The 15,963-nt window shown below is 36.3% G+C and overlaps 1 protein-coding gene across 1 annotated transcript in view; it reads left to right on the top strand.

The window, feature by feature from the left end:
• Window positions 1-3,282: 3,282 nt before the first annotated feature.
• The window catches only part of SLC39A10 (solute carrier family 39 member 10), a 154,209-nt gene continuing 141,528 nt past the window's right edge, over window positions 3,283-15,963 (top strand). The window contains exons 1-2 of the mRNA XM_043992178.1: window positions 3,283-3,401; window positions 3,736-3,796. The gene's annotated coding sequence lies outside the window, so the exon portion shown is untranslated. The remainder of the gene's footprint in view (window positions 3,402-3,735; window positions 3,797-15,963) is intronic.

Below are 15,963 nucleotides of genomic sequence, written 5' to 3'. Positions count from 1 at the left end.
ACATTCGATTGCATTTTGCTCATAAAACAATCTGTCGATTTCCCTTCTTTGGTTCCAAAAAAGTACTAGCAATTATTCCTTTTAGTCCCCAGGGGAAACAAAAAAAAAAAAAACAACAACTGTTAGACAGAGAGAAAGAAACAAAGAGACAAGAGAAAGACAGAGATAAGGTTGGACAGAGAGACAGAGACAAAGAGACAGAGATGGGGTTGGAGAGAGACAGAGACAAAGAGAAAGGCAGAGATGGAGTTGGAGAGAAAGAGACAGAGACAAAGAGAAAGGCTGAGACAGAGTTGGAGAGAGAGAGAGACAAAGAGAAAGACAGAGACTGGGTTGGAGAGAGACAGACAGACAGACAGAGACAGAGAGACAGAGAGAGATCTGATTCCTCCCCCTAGCTTGGGACAGTTTCCTAAAGGGTAGCCCCATGACACTGAATGTGGAATATAGAGTAAGGTGGAGAGACTGGACAAAGAAGCAGAGGTCAAGAAAGACAAGGTAAGAAAGGCAACATGTGAACTTTTGAATGGTGGAGAAAAGAGGTCTCCTTGGTATACTAGAAATGTGGGGAAGCTAGATACTAACCTATCTCTTCACTTCTAGCATGTTATCCTAGCAACTGTTAAGAGTGGACTTCCTAGGGGCAGCTAGGTGGTGCAGTGGATAGAGCACTGGCCCTGGAGTCAGGAGGACCTGAGTTCAAATCCGGCCTCAGGCACTTAACACTTACTAGCTATGTGACCCTGGGCAAGTCACTTAACCCCAATTGCCTCGCAAAAAAAAAAAAAAAAAAGAGTGGACTTCCTTAGTGAGATCAATCTCTTCTTGATGAAACTAAGACTTCATTTTGCTTCCATTTGAAGTTCTAATCTTCTCTTGTATGTGCTATTTGCTTAGATAATTGGTTTTGTCCACTGTGTGAGACTTTTTCATGCAGCAAGTGTTCAGTGGGAAGTATCTAATCTGTCAAGAATAAGCTGTTACCTTCCACTAGGGAGTGATCATGCAAAATGGTTTCTTTTATTTTGAACCCCAGAAGAACATCTTACTTTTAGATAAAGTGTGGTAAATAGATATAATTCTAGTCTCAATACCCTCTTAGCAACAGGAGAGTGAAGGAACAAGTGACCAGCCACGATCCCACTGCTCCCTACAAAGGCAAAAATCAGAATCTCCCTTGGAAACAGAGTGGAACAGGTACTAGATTAGGTAGCTATCTCTCCATGACACACATCGTCCATCACTTTTGTATTAGATGGGCCATGCTCACATCTATATTACAGAGAGAGGAAGACAAAGAGAGACAGAGACAGAGCACAAGCCAAATGCATTAAGTGCTTATCCATTCGCTAGACACTGTACTAAATGCTGGGAATATAAACACAAATAAGACAATCCCTGCCTCAAGATGCTTTCACTCTGGTAGTTTAAGACAATACATCAAAGGGAGATGGAACTTAGCAGAGAAGGGTATACATCAATCAATAAATCAATAACCATTTATTAAGTGCTTACTATGTTCCAGACATTGTGCTAATCTCTGCGGATACAAAGATAGGAAAAAGTCCCTTCCCTCCAGGAGCTCAAAGCATGCAAACAACTATATTTAAAAAGCTATAAACAGGATAAATATGAAATTCTTTACAGAAGAAGGCACTAGAAATAAGAAAGACAACAAAAGTTCCTGCATAATGTTTTATATTTGGTCCCGAGGTGATAGTGAGCCACTGATGGTTACTGAGTAGGGAGATAGCAAGATCAAACCAGCCCTTTAGGAAAATTCCTTTGGCCACTGAGTGGAGGATGAATTGGAGAGAGATTTATGGTGGGCAGATCCCAGCTAGGCTATAGAGAGGGAAAAAACTGAGAATAATGAGTGAATCTTGCAGTTACCCCTGTCTTTTCCCACAACCCATCAAAATTTTTATATCCCCTCTACTTTGTGCTTGTTTATAAGAATACACCAAACAGTGTAATGGAGAGGTATTTTCCAGTCTTATATAAACATAAAAAAGGACAGGACTTAATGTCAGCCACTCTTTCCCCTAGGGCAGGAAGAATGCTAGATTTGGAGTTGGACAACTTCAAATTACAGCTCTGCCACAGTCATTTATTTACTATCTCTGGGTCTCCATTTCCTCACCTGTAAAGTGAGGGGAACTAACTAGATAGCCTGTAAATTCTCTCCAATCTCTAAATCTACAATTCTACGAATCCTTAAATGTTAAAAAATGCACTAAATGTTTGGGGAGGTTGATTTTGTTTTTGTTTTTCACTGGGTCTATTACTGAATTCAAGAATTCTTCACCTAGATAAGCAAAAGTTATCCAAGTGGAATAAGTGAAACTTAAAACTCTTGAATATAAAAAGAATTCGTGCCTCTGGTCTTTAATACATAGTCAATTCTTGGTTTAATGAAAAGTCTAAGACTGAAGGAACAGAAAATTTTAGAATTAAGGTAGAGAGGGTGGGGGATGCTATAGACAAAGAAAGCTTTAGGAATACATGCAAAATCAAATGTTTTGTTTTGTTTTTTAAAGCGACATTTAATGGACTCCTATGTTGTCTTCACATTGCCCAATAGCTTTGATTTGTGAAAATAACAATTATGCAATTTCCACATATTGTGCTGTGATCACAGCATGCATTGAACAATAAAAAGAAGTAGTCAAATATACTCAAAGCTGTGGATTTTGATAAGCTTTTTCTTTTCATAAAGGTTTTCAACTTGATATTTTCCTAGATCATCTGATATCCCAAATATTCCTGTAAGGTTTTGTAAAGCTACATCTACGCCAAGAATAGTATGTTATTTTCTTAAAACTGTCCATGGTAGCAACACTATGGTTTAACTAGCAGCAGACAAATAGGTCATTTAACCAAAAAAATTTCCTTGAATTCTGAGCTTTTTGCAACTGACAGATTGCTGGCTTCTTTCTTTTTTCAAAAATAATTCATGCCATCTGTTTGCAAAAGGTGAGAAATAATGGATAAAATATATCCTCTTGGGGCACAAAGCCATTCATAGAGAGATTTTTAGAACTTTCATTAGAAATCTGGTACAAAGAGCAAACCACAGTTATCAGGCACCCTTAGCTACTGGTCCAGGGAAAATCAAAGATGATTTCCTCTGGTCTCCAAGTGTCCCTATTTTGATTTCAGCCTTTGAACTGCCATCAGTTTATTTTCTCTTTGGCACAGATTGCTATAGGAATCATCCCAGCTCTCTTTTTGAAGTACATTTTTATTTGTTGAGACTGGTTTCTAAAGTGCTCCACCTCCACCACCTGTTACTAAATTGGGTGCTGCTGCTTGGGGAGTACGGATCAGTTCTGAGTTTAACTGCGGACTGGGATGGTGAGGTTACAACAGCAGAAGGAGATAGAAGATCATATTTGGAGGTAGGTGATAATAGAGCATTTAAAAATAAAGATCCCAAAATATGGAGCAATAATAAATCATTACAATACAGTTGTATCTAAAAAAATTTTTAATTAAAAAAAATCTATCTTAATACTTACTCTCTTTAATAGGCTGTAATAGAAAGTGATACCTCACCCCATCCCACGCCATCAAGGCAATAGTATATTGGTTGCTGGTCACTAGATGGCATTGTATAACATTGCTTAATAATGGTAATAAAATAGATGAAGTATTACCTAAAGTTTATATTTCAAACCAACAGTACAGTGTTATCTTAGAGCCATATATCTGATGCTATGCTTTCTTCTGCAGAAGAAAATCTGGAGCCTCTAATCCTGATTCCGGCTACTTCAGTTGGAGTAATTTGGGGGTGGTAAGCAAAAGAATTGTATATTTTTAAAGATTTCTTTTTTTCCATTTTATGGCATTGCTGACTTATTCCAATATACCTAACCAATAAATTGATTGTAGTTTTCAGTGAAAAATAGTTTAGAGTTTCCTCTGAACCACTTTCCACGTTCTATAAGAGAATGCTTACTTTTGCAGAAATTCCAGGAAAAAGTTTCTGATTTCTATAAACAAATGGATAAGACACATGTAAACAAAGCTTGGTCAGTTGTCTGAATTCCTGATCAGTGATAATGTGATGAGAAAAAAAGTCTTGCTGATACTTCCATCATGTTGCTGGAATCATTTGATCTATTTATCATTTAGATGCAACTTGAGCTGTTTCATAAAGCTTAAGTGGTTAAAGGCATGTAACAAGATATACATGTGTACGTGTGTATATCTATACATATATACACATACACATGTAAACTATATATTTACATATATAACATATATGTGTACATATGTATTTCTTACCTTAAAAACTTGTGCTGAAAAAATCCTGAATCTTTTTACATTGTCAGCTGAGTTCAATGAAATAGGCCAAAACAAAACCAAAAATATAAGAGAATTGATCTAAAAAGGAGAAATGGAACAAAATCTCATAGTCAACTACTGTTGTGCCTCAGAAGTAACTGAATATAACTGTTAAGACTGCTACTTATTCCCTGGGATTAGTACAGGGGCATTTACATCTCTAAACAACAAAGATGAAACTTTCTTGAGCAGAGCTAAAAACAGTCGTTAGCTGGGGCTATGTAAATGATAACATGCAACAAATCAAATCTTTATCATCCATTCTATATACATATTATATGTGACAAAGCATTTGACATGCTATCATGTTTCTACAAGCAATGAAACTGATTTATGCTGTTCTATTTAGGTGTTTCATATCCAAAGAAATGAGTCAGATCATCAGTTCTTATCACTCCATTTATCTCTAGATCTTTCTTCATTTTGTCAGGATTGTCTTCTTAATTTTGGGGGAGATCCTTGTGCCTTTTTTCTCTCTAAGATTTTTATCATTCTTTTGGGGGGGTACTTGTTTTATTTCTTTTTTTTTTCCTTCCTTTCTTTCTTTTTTCTTTTCTTTTTTCTTTTTTTTTTTTTTGTACCGCCATGAGGGTTAAGTGACTTGCCTACAATCACACAGCTAGTAAGTGTCAAGTGTCTGAGGCCGGATTTTAACTCAGTTCCTCCTGAATCCAGGAACAGTGCTTTGTCCACCATACCACTTAGCTGCCCCCTTGTCATTCTTCATAATTATTTTGACCTGAAATTAAACAGCAATTGTCCTTCAACTCTCTATGCCCCACCTCATAGCTAACATTTATATAAAGCATTATAAATATAATCTTGTTTCATCCTTACCACAATCCTGGGAAGCAGGTGCTATTATTGTTCTCAGTTTAAAGATTGGGAAACTGAGGCCAAGGAAGGTTAGTGACTTGCCCAAGTTGGAGTTTTTACCTCAAGTTTCCAGCTACCTAAAGAAAGCTCTGACTGACTTGCAAGTCACTCAGGGTTTGGGGGCCAAAGTTTTGTCACCCGTAAAATGAAGGAGTTGGGCTAGATGACACCAGAGGTCCCTCCCAACTCTAAAAATCAGTGATTTTGTAACAAGCTCCCAAACCACTAGGCAAGACTGTGAGCACATAAAAGAATCTAGGAGTTACTTTAATTGAAAGCACTTGTCTAAATCCCAGAGACTTGGATTTCTAACAAAATTCCATTACCAGAGAACAATCATGGTGTCCTGTGGAGTTTATTTTAAAGGGATTTTTACCTCCAATACCTTTTGGCAGGAAGATAAAATATCTCAAATTTTTGCTGCTGTTATTAAGTGTCACATGGGTCATTTACCTTTAAATGGTTTCAATAGCTTTGCTTAGGATTGCTTAATCTTTCTCACTCACTAGCTGAGCAATAGTCTAGACTCTAGAGTATATCCCAGGTCTCTCACTGATTAGCTATAGGATTTTTGTCATGTCACTTACCCTTTCTCTGAGTCTCAGTTTTCTCATTTTTTAAATTAGGGTATTGGATTCATTAGATGATATTTTAGGTCCTTTGTGACTCGAATATTGTGTAAAGTCACAGAAGTTTCATTCTCTTTTTTAAAACTGATGAATATAAGCCAAAATAAAAGAAATCCAAAAATCTCTAAAAAGTGTTAAAAGGTGACCTGAGTAAAAACTGGCTCTGGGCACCTTGTCCTGTTCTTATAATAAGAAGGCAGGTGGCAAAGTATATAGAACTCTGAACTTGGAGTCTTGCATTCATAGCCTTGATTCTAGAAGACTTGAATTCAGAACTAGCCTCTATTTGTTGTGTGACTCTGGGCAATTCTCTTCACTTTTGTTTGCCTCTGTGTTCTCTTCTGTAAAATGGGGATAATAATTGTACCTATGTCCTAGGATTGTTGTAAGGATAAAAGGAGATATTTGCCAAGGGCTTTCCTTAAAGCACTATTTAAATGCTAACTATTATGAGAGTTTTATCCCACTACCCCAGTACATTTACTAAAACAATCACAATTTGTTGTTTGTTGTTCAGTCAAGTCTGACTCTTTGTGATGCCATCTGGGATTTTCTTGGCAAAAACACTGGAGTGATTTGCCAATTCCTTCTCAACCTCATCTTACAGATGAGGAAACTGAGGCAAACAGTAGGCAATGACTTGCCCACAGTCACATAGCTACTAAGTGTCTCAGGCTGGATTTGAACTCAGGAACAGAAGTGTTTCTGACTCCTTCCTGGTCCAGTGCTCTATCCACTGCTGCCAACTAACTGCCCTAATAATCATAATAGGTCTCATTAAAATAGCTCTCTAAGATTTTCAAAGCATTTTACATGACCCTAACTATAACTTTGGGAAGTAGATACTATCCCTTTTTACTCATGAATACACAAGGCTCAGAATGATTAAGTGACTTGCCCTGGATCACCATATTAGTGACCAAAACTGAACTGGAATCCAAATCTTCCTGTGAGTACTCTATCTACTACACCACACTGCCACAAATAGTGAAGATGGTTTGCTTCATCCATTTCTTTATTAATTTATGTAGTCCATTGATAATTCATAAGTTAAGACTAACTTCTAATTAAACATTTTGGCAGGGAAACTCTACTCAGTGTTTTAGAACAGGCTTATCTAAAATTGACAGGTTTTAATTAAAAAAAACCATTTTATAAGATGGATATAATTCCTTTTCAAATGATGAAGTCTATATTGTCTTCCTAAGATATTTGCTTGCTATCAGACAAATAAGATAAACAAAAACCTATCAAGATTTGAAATAGTTTAATGTTTCAGATACCTAAAACAGCAATTTAGTTCTCTCCATTATTTATGGGCTCAAATGAAGTTTTCTCTTCATCCAAAATGCCTTTGTGTTATCCTAATATCTAACACTTGGCCAATGATGCCACCAATCTTTGATAAATATAGTTTCTTCCTTTGTATTATCATACAGGGTTATTTTTGGCTGTGGACATAAATTGTACAAAATTTCTATCGAAAGCATCAGAAAAAAATTGCAAATCTTCTTTTGGAAAAGCGAACTCTGGCCTTTTCTTTGAACAAAAAGATATTTTAACCATGCCAGTCATTTCTTCTTAGCCACATGTGGTACACTGCCACTAATGCCAATATGTCCTAAACAGGAACTGGATGCTATTCCCTTCAGGACAGGCAAAGTACCTTCCCTTTAACTACATTTAACAACAAAAATAAATAATGCCTCTTTGAGTAGAAGAGAAATGCAGGAAGCCATATGGTCCCACCCACAGTTCCTGCATTCAAAATGTGGCCATGGGGAGAAATATCTAAGGTGTTTTAAAAATCTATGACTTTTATGTTTCTAGCTATTAACAATGGCACTTCCTGTTTTGACTTCTAATTAAACTTAGGATAACAAGTATAGTAATACTATGGGGCCCTCCGTTTTTGAGTAATGGATAGCACCTATACTTCCCAAAACCAAAATCAAAGATGAATATTATTTTCTAAACATGATAGAGGTGTCCTTGGATTCTATATATGTAATCAGTGTTCTCTGGGGGGGGGAATATGTGGTTTAGAGGAAGCCTATCAATAGTTGGCATTTCCAATAATTTAGAGATGTTCCTATTTAGTGTTGAAATCATTAGGGGGCAGCTAGGTGGCCCAGTGGATAAAGCACTAGCCTTGGATTCAGGAGGACCTGAGTTCAAATCAAGCCTCAAACACTTGACACTTACTAGCTGTGTGACTCTGGGCAAGTCACTTAACCCTCATTGCCCTGCCAAAAAAAAAAAAAGAAGAAGAAGAAGAAAACATTAGAATGTTCAACATAATTCATTCCAAATAGAAAATGTTTCAGGAATTTTGCATGTAATCAAATAGTGTGTTTCTGTCCCTAAAATTAGATGTATGTGTTGACTTATAGATACTAGGATGTCTACTAAAAGACATAATACAACAGGCTTAAGATAACATTTTGGCTATCCATTATGTGTGGATTAACCTCTCTTTCAGATCACTTCTTTGTTTCATTCTCTTTTTTTAAAAAACCTATATGGAAGAATATTTACAACCTTTTTTATTTTCCCTAGATATTAACAAATAATATTTCTCTTTGAAGTCCTTTTCTTACTTCAAAGAAAAGGCCCTTGGAAAGATAGGTATACGTAAAGGACAAAAAAGCCTTTCTTAGAGAAATGGATTAAGGGTAATTATTTAACCCACAACTCTTGTCTAGATAAAAACCATGGCCTTCCCTACCCATTGGCATTAGGAAGAGCCCAAAGGAAGTTGCTTCCATAGATATGAAGCAACTTTTGTGCTTCTATGCCAGTTTGGACATCTCTCTCTCCAAATTAGAAATGGTTTGGGTATTGATAAGTAATAATAAATTAGTATTTACATTTTTTTCTTCAATACTTACAATAGGATAGAAAATTAAAATTTACTCAAGAAGAACTTCTTTAATCTCAAAAGATCCATGATTCCATTAGTGAGGTTACTTCCTCAACTAAAGTGGTTTACAACCCCTCCACACCTCATGAGTTAGTGACCAAAAGTTTGGCAGCCAGTTTCTGATGAAGAGTTTCTCCAAACTTAGACTGGTTATCAAATCATAACCATAGAGTTCTCTTCTTGGACTCAGAAATCCAACCATACTGACCTAATCTCTGCTCTCAAACTATCAATAAACATTTATTAAACACTACTAAGTGTCAGACACTATGCTAAACCCTGAGGATACAAAAAGAATCAAAAGACAGTTCCTGCCTTCAAGGAGTTTAAAATCTAATGAAGGAGACAACATGAAAACAAATGTATACAAAGCAGCTATATACAGGAATACACAACATCTATCTCTTATCTCCATGCCTTTCTACCAGCTGTTCCCTATGCTTGGACCATATGTTTTCTTCTTGGAATCTCTGATTTCAAGATTCAGCTCAACTCCCTTATTCTCATGAAGCCTTTCCTGGTCCCCCTCTCCTCTTTACCTCCTTTCCCCCTGCCAGCTGTAAGTGCACCCCTACTAAAACTACCTTGTATTCATTTTGTTCTTTTTTAAATTAAATTTATTTTATTTTTAATTTATGAAATAAAACAAGCATTTCCATAACATAGTAGAATATAAAAAGGTTACAACTGAAACTGCAAATCTATTATGTACAACTTTCTATTCCTTTTAAATATATAATAAAGTAATCATATAAATTTCTTTTTTTTCTTCCCTTCCTCTTCAGAGATAGCTTCCATTAGACACAAATACACACACATATGTGTGTGTTGTATGTATGTATGTGTGTATATATATATATATACACACACACATATATAAATATAAATGAAATCATTCCATACATACTTCTATTTATCAGTTCTTTCTCTGGATGCAGATAAAGCATTTCTTCATAAGTCCTTTTTTGTTCATTTGGGTATTTATAATAATCAAAATTATTTAGTTGCTCAAAGTTGTTCTTAAAACAATTTTTGCTATTATTATATACAATGTTCTCTTGGTTCTGCTCATTTCACTCTTATTTCGTTCAAGTCTGTCCATGTTTTTTCTAAAATCAATGAGCTTATCATTTCTTATAGCATAGTATTCCATCATGATCCTATACCACAACTTCTTTTCTTTTTTTTTTTTTTAGTGAGGCAATTGGGGTTAAGTGACTTGCCCAGGGTCATACAGCTAGTAAGTGTTAAGTGTCTGTAAGGCCGAATTTGAACTCAGGTACTCCTGACTCCAGGGCCGGTGCTCTATCCACTGCGCCACCTAGCTGCCCCACAACTTCTTTAACTATTTCCCAATTAATGGGCATCCCCATAATTTCCAGCTCTTTGTCACCACAAAGAAGGCTGCTATAAATATTTTAGAACATATAGATTCCTTTCCTTTTTCTGTAATCATCGTGTGTGTGTGTGTGTGTGTGTGTGTGTGTGTGTGTGTGTGTGTGTGTGTGTGTGTGTGAATTGGGGTTAATTGAATTGCCCAGGGTCACATAGCTAGTAAGTGTCAAGTGTCTGAGACTGGATTTGAAATTGTGAACTGATCCAACCATTTTGGCGAACAATCTGGAATTATGCCCAAAGAGTTATTAAACTGTCTATACCCATTGATTCAGCAGTAACACTACAAAGTCTATTTTCAAAGATGGTTAGAGAACGGGGCAGCTAGGTGGTGCCCTGTTTAGAGCACTGGCCCTGGATTCAGGAGGACATTAATTCAAATACACACACACACACACACACACACACACACACAAACATACATTTCTATTTTTCTGTGGGAAAGAATGAGTAGCACAGGACAAGAATGTATGGATAGGTTGTAATTGTATTCTTTCCCCTTAAACCCTCCCCTCCTTTAAACTTCCCTGTTTTTACTGGGGAACCACCATCCTCATAGTCACTCAGGTTTGAAAATGTGAATTATCCTTGACTCTTTATTTTCCCTCACTGGACATATCAGCTTACAAATCTTGTCATTTCTACACCACAATCTTTCCACTTAGGTTCCCATTTTGTTTTTACTCATCTACCCACCACCCCAGTTTAGGCCTTCATCTCCTTTCACCTAGACTATTGCAATAGTCTCCTAATTGGTTTCCTTGCCTCAATTATCTCCCCTCTCAAACCCATCCAATACACAACTTCCATCATGACCTTCCTAAAGCCCATCCACTATTTGGTAAACTCCAGTGACTGGCTCCCTAATAACACAAAGATCAAATATCATTTCATCTTTAATTTATCTTTTTTAAATTTCTATTTTGTATGTATATATAACATACATATTATTAGTGCAGTACTACATTTACTTAAACTATTAATGGTTAAAACTGAACTAAGACTTTTGTGACACCTTGTGTAGTGTGTGTGTGTGTAGGGCGTGTGCTCAGAAAAGTTGAGAAAATCACAGATCTAAACTCACCCATTATAAGAGACTAGGAAAGAGAGTCAGGGTGCTTAAGTGACCTGCCCTAGATCACACTGCAAAGCTGGGATTTGAATCTAAATCCTTTAGCTCCAAATCCATCCCCAGTCTTCACTGCTACTTTAAATACATATCTTTTCTTTCTTTTTAATTTCTTTTTATTTTATTTGTAATATATAATGATCTTTATACATATATCAAACATAGATATATACACACACATATATGACCAATAATGCAAATTTTCTACATGATTATATTTAGATCTACCTAGATATATTCTAATAGATATAACTTAGTACTTTAAATCTTTAAATAACTGTATTATAAATAACATATACATATCAATTTACATAATTTATTTGACAAATTTGTTTAAATATAATTACGATATAAATAGGACCTAAATAACTCATAAATACACAACATATATATTTATGTGCGTGTGTATATAAATACATATATACCTCCTGTGCCCTTCCCAGCACACCCCTCCCTCATCTTTCCAGATTAAACATTTTTATTTATATTTTTTGTTCCAATCTCTATCCCTCCTTCCCTGCATCCTCTTCCCCCTCCCTGAGGCGGCAAACAATCTGATACAGGCCATACATATATGATCATGCAAAACATCACCATGTTTTTCACTTAATGAAAGAATGTGAAAAATAGTATGCTTCAATTTGTTCCATCAATATCAGTTCTTTCATTGGAGGTGGATAGTATGTTTTATTTTACATATCTTTTCAAGATTACAATAACATTCTCATTAGAATGGTTCCATAATTATTTCCCTCCATCCCACTCCCTTCCCATGACATAATTAGTTAAGTCTAACTGAAATCAATTAGCCATTTACTATTTATCACTAATGTTTTATTTATCTCCTTTAAAAAATGTAAAATCTACTTTCATTTAAGATGCAAACTCCAGATTGCTCCCCATATCTAATGATACTAAAGCAACTGGCATTTGCTAAGGTAGAAGAATAAGCAAAACACCCACAGAGGACACTATCCTCATAGCTAATAGCTAGAGTTTACAAAAAGTGCTAATCCCACTTGGAAAAGTATACAATTTGATCAACAGATGCACAAAAGAAATTAGTGGGAGATCTGAGATACGCAGAGATAATTGGAAAAATCCATTTTTAGCAGCTTTCCTTCTGAAGGAAAATAAGTTTTAGGCCCAGTTTTCTAACATAATAACAATTAGGATTTCTGGACAAATGCTTATCATTTAACTTATAAAATCTGAATTATAAGAATCAATATCACTAGTATCTATCTGTAAACAAACCAGAGTCCCATCCTCTTCCTTTGCTATTATAATCCTTGTCATTAGTAAAGCATAAGGGGTTCCTTTCCTACATGTAACAGAGAATCAAAAATGTAGTTAGGTGCAACTTAAAGGTCACCTAGTTCAATGGTGTCAAACTCAAATAGAAATGGATTCCTGCAGGCTGCATTTTAACTCAGAAAGCTACAAATTAGCATTATCTGTCTTGTAGGGTACTTTTGTTTACTTTGTTAAATGTTACCCAGTTACATTTTAATCTGGTTTAGGCTGCTCTTAAAAGAGCTATTTGTGGTCCACAGGCCTCCAGTTTCACCATTCTGTGAGTTCAACCTCCCTCATGTTATAGGAGAGGAAAATGATACCCAGAGAGATTTAGTCAGTCAGTCAATAAGCATTTATTTTGTGCCTACTATGTACTAAGCAATATGTTAGGCCCTAGGGATATAGAGAAAGGCAAAAGACAGCAGTCCCTGCTGTCTAAGAGCTCATTGTCTGATGGGGAGATGGTATGAAAATAACTATGTATAAATAAGATTTATACACTATACATTGGAGATAATCTCCTAGGGAAGGCACTAGAATTAAGGAGGATGAGGAAAAGCTTACTGTAGAAAATGGGTTTTTAGCTAAATGTTGAAGGAAGCTAGAGAAGATGAGGAACCAGAATATATTATAGGCAGAAAATGTCCAGAGTCTGGGAGGTGGAGGGACAGAAGGAAAGAGGGGAGCAGGGAATAAAGTATACAGCATACCTGGGGAAGCAGTGGCAGGGAGAAAGGGAAGAGTGGAGCAGGGAATAAAGTATAAAGAAGACTGGAAAAGTAGGAAGGGGCTAGCTGTGAAAGGCTTTGGATGCCAAACAGAGAATTTTATATTTGATCCTGGAAGTGATAAGGAGTCACTAGTGTTTATTGAATAAGGGAGTGATATGGTTAGACCTGAGTTTTAGGACGATTAATTTGACAGCTGAATGGAGGCTATTTGCTCAAGGTCACCTAGGGAGTAAATGTCATTTGGGACTCAAATCTAAGTCTTCTGATTCTACACCCGAGACATTTTAAAACATTTTCCATAAGTAATCAATTAACAAATGAATGTCCTTTCCCCATTACCCCTCTAGCTACCTCAGCATTCTATCATGACTTACCCTTTTGAAAATCCTAGAAGAATCAAGCAATAGATACATTTCTTAAAAAAAAAAAATTAATTACTCAACAACAAGCTATGTATCTTGGGACATTTTTGATAAATCAGGTAAAAAGAATTTAAACAAGTACATTTCCCCCCCTGAATATCACAAAACTTGATCAGAAGAAGTCTTTGCAAACTGTGCGGTTAGATATACTGATTGGTACAATCAAGGACATTCTACTTCTCCCTAAATGTGGTAATCAACCTTGATGAGTGAAATGAGGATCTGGGTAAAGTAAGCCTGTATGCTCTAGTTAAGTCAGACAGAAATGAAGATGAAAAAAGATAAAAGATGAATCAATTCTTAGCTGTAGCTAGGGTGGACATGCAGCTAAAACCTGCAATGTATAAGAAGAAAACAGGGAAAGGGAAGGAAGGAATTATTCTTGTAATAGAAGCAATGGCAAGTAAACAAAATCAAAGGAGGTAGTCCAAAATTCTTTAAAAAAAAAAATTTCACAAATTCTTTTTTTTTTTAAGTGAGGCAATTGGGGTTAAGTGACTTGCCCAGGGTCACACAGCTAGTAAGTGTTAAGTGTCTGAGGCCAGATTTGAACTCAGGTACTCCTGACTCCAGGGCTGGTGCTCTATCCACTGCGCCACCCAGCTGTTCTTAATATGAACAGACAACCCCAGTCTTAGACCACCCATCCAGACTTCTCCGAGATAGAGGGTGGGGAGAGGATGAAGAATAAAGGTTATTGACGAATCCATGATGTTTCACCAGGTTACCTTCCAAATGCTTCTAGGAAATGTCATTCTTACAGGAAGTTACATTTCCAATTTCGAATCTAGGGTACACTTGCTGCCACTTCAGCATTACAGGGGATGGTTGTTAGGAGTTTTTCAGGAGGCCTCTGAAAACCTGAAAGTAGTAAAGGGATTCCTGAATTTTATCAGTTCTAGATGTCTATAATAACCTGATGCCTGTACTGATTGCCCCTTACAAAGGGTAATTATGACCTGACTTGCTGTCCTGAAGGGACATTTTTGATGCCAGTTATAATTAGAGAGACAATATGAAACCCTGTTGAGAATGCTAGACTTGCAATTGAGGCAATGCTGGTTTCAGAATTAGAAGAGTGGGGAACAAATCCCTCTGTCAGACACCTATAAGTTGTTTGACCCAAGTCACTTAACTTCCTTGAGGCTCAGTTTCCCTAAAATGTGGATAATTGTATTACCTATCACAGGGTTTTTGTAAGTTAATCAATCAACAAGTATTTATTAAATGCTTGCTATGTGCCAGATGGACTGTGTACTAGGCACTGAGGATGCAGGGACAAAAGGAAAACAAGTTTTGCTGTCCTTGAGGGGCTTATATACAACAACATGTATATAACATGTATACAACATGTACATATAGTGTTCTCTCTCTCTCTATCTCTCTCTGTGTCTGTGTCTCTGTCTGTCCCTCTGTCTCTGTCTGTCTCTATACACACACACATGCACACATACACACACATGCACACACACCCAAAAATAGATAAAACATAATTTTGAAAGGTGGAAAGCCCTAGAATCTTAGGCAATGAGAAAAAGCTCCAGGTAAAAAGTGAGCTTAAGCAGACTCTTGAAAAAGACTAGGATTCTATAAAACAAAAGTAAGGAGAGTGTTTTGCAAATCTATGTAAACATGAAGACATTTGGAATTATGGAGTGGATTTTTCCAGATAGATTCATAAGTAAATGAGCTTTGTGATAATAGTTGAGAAGCAAATAGGGCAAAAGAGAAGACGAGAATTCAGACTAAGAAGGGGTTTCATTGGGATTCTAATCTGGACCTGATAAATTTAGAAACTCTTCCCCATTGATAAGATAGGTATAATCATAGATAGAAGAAATTCAAAGGAAAACCCCCCTCAGAGACCAAAGCAGAATTATATTTATCTCTTCTCTTCTTCCTCATCTAGTAATCTTCCCATGTTCATCCCACCATTACTATATGTAAATTATTTAAAATGCTGAAAGAAAATCTAGTGTGTCTATGGCAGGACTTTTCCCAGTTTAATCTTATGGAAGAGAGTTTTTTAGTTTTCATCTTAATGACAAATAAGACATTAGAAATTTTTATTGCTGCAGGTAAGCAATGGGAACTCATTCTTGGGTCAGACTTCTGCCTTTTATTAATGGAAGATTGCAGAATAACGATGCCTAGTTTTAGTCTCACAGGCCCTAATGGAATGGAAGACTAATCAATGAGGGTCCACTCT

Source organism: Dromiciops gliroides, chromosome 3 (genome assembly GCF_019393635.1).
Source record: "Dromiciops gliroides isolate mDroGli1 chromosome 3, mDroGli1.pri, whole genome shotgun sequence".
In the NCBI taxonomy this organism is placed as follows: Eukaryota; Metazoa; Chordata; class Mammalia; order Microbiotheria; family Microbiotheriidae; genus Dromiciops; species Dromiciops gliroides.
Note: the sequence above shows the minus strand (reverse complement) of the source record. Positions and strands in the feature narration are given on the sequence as shown.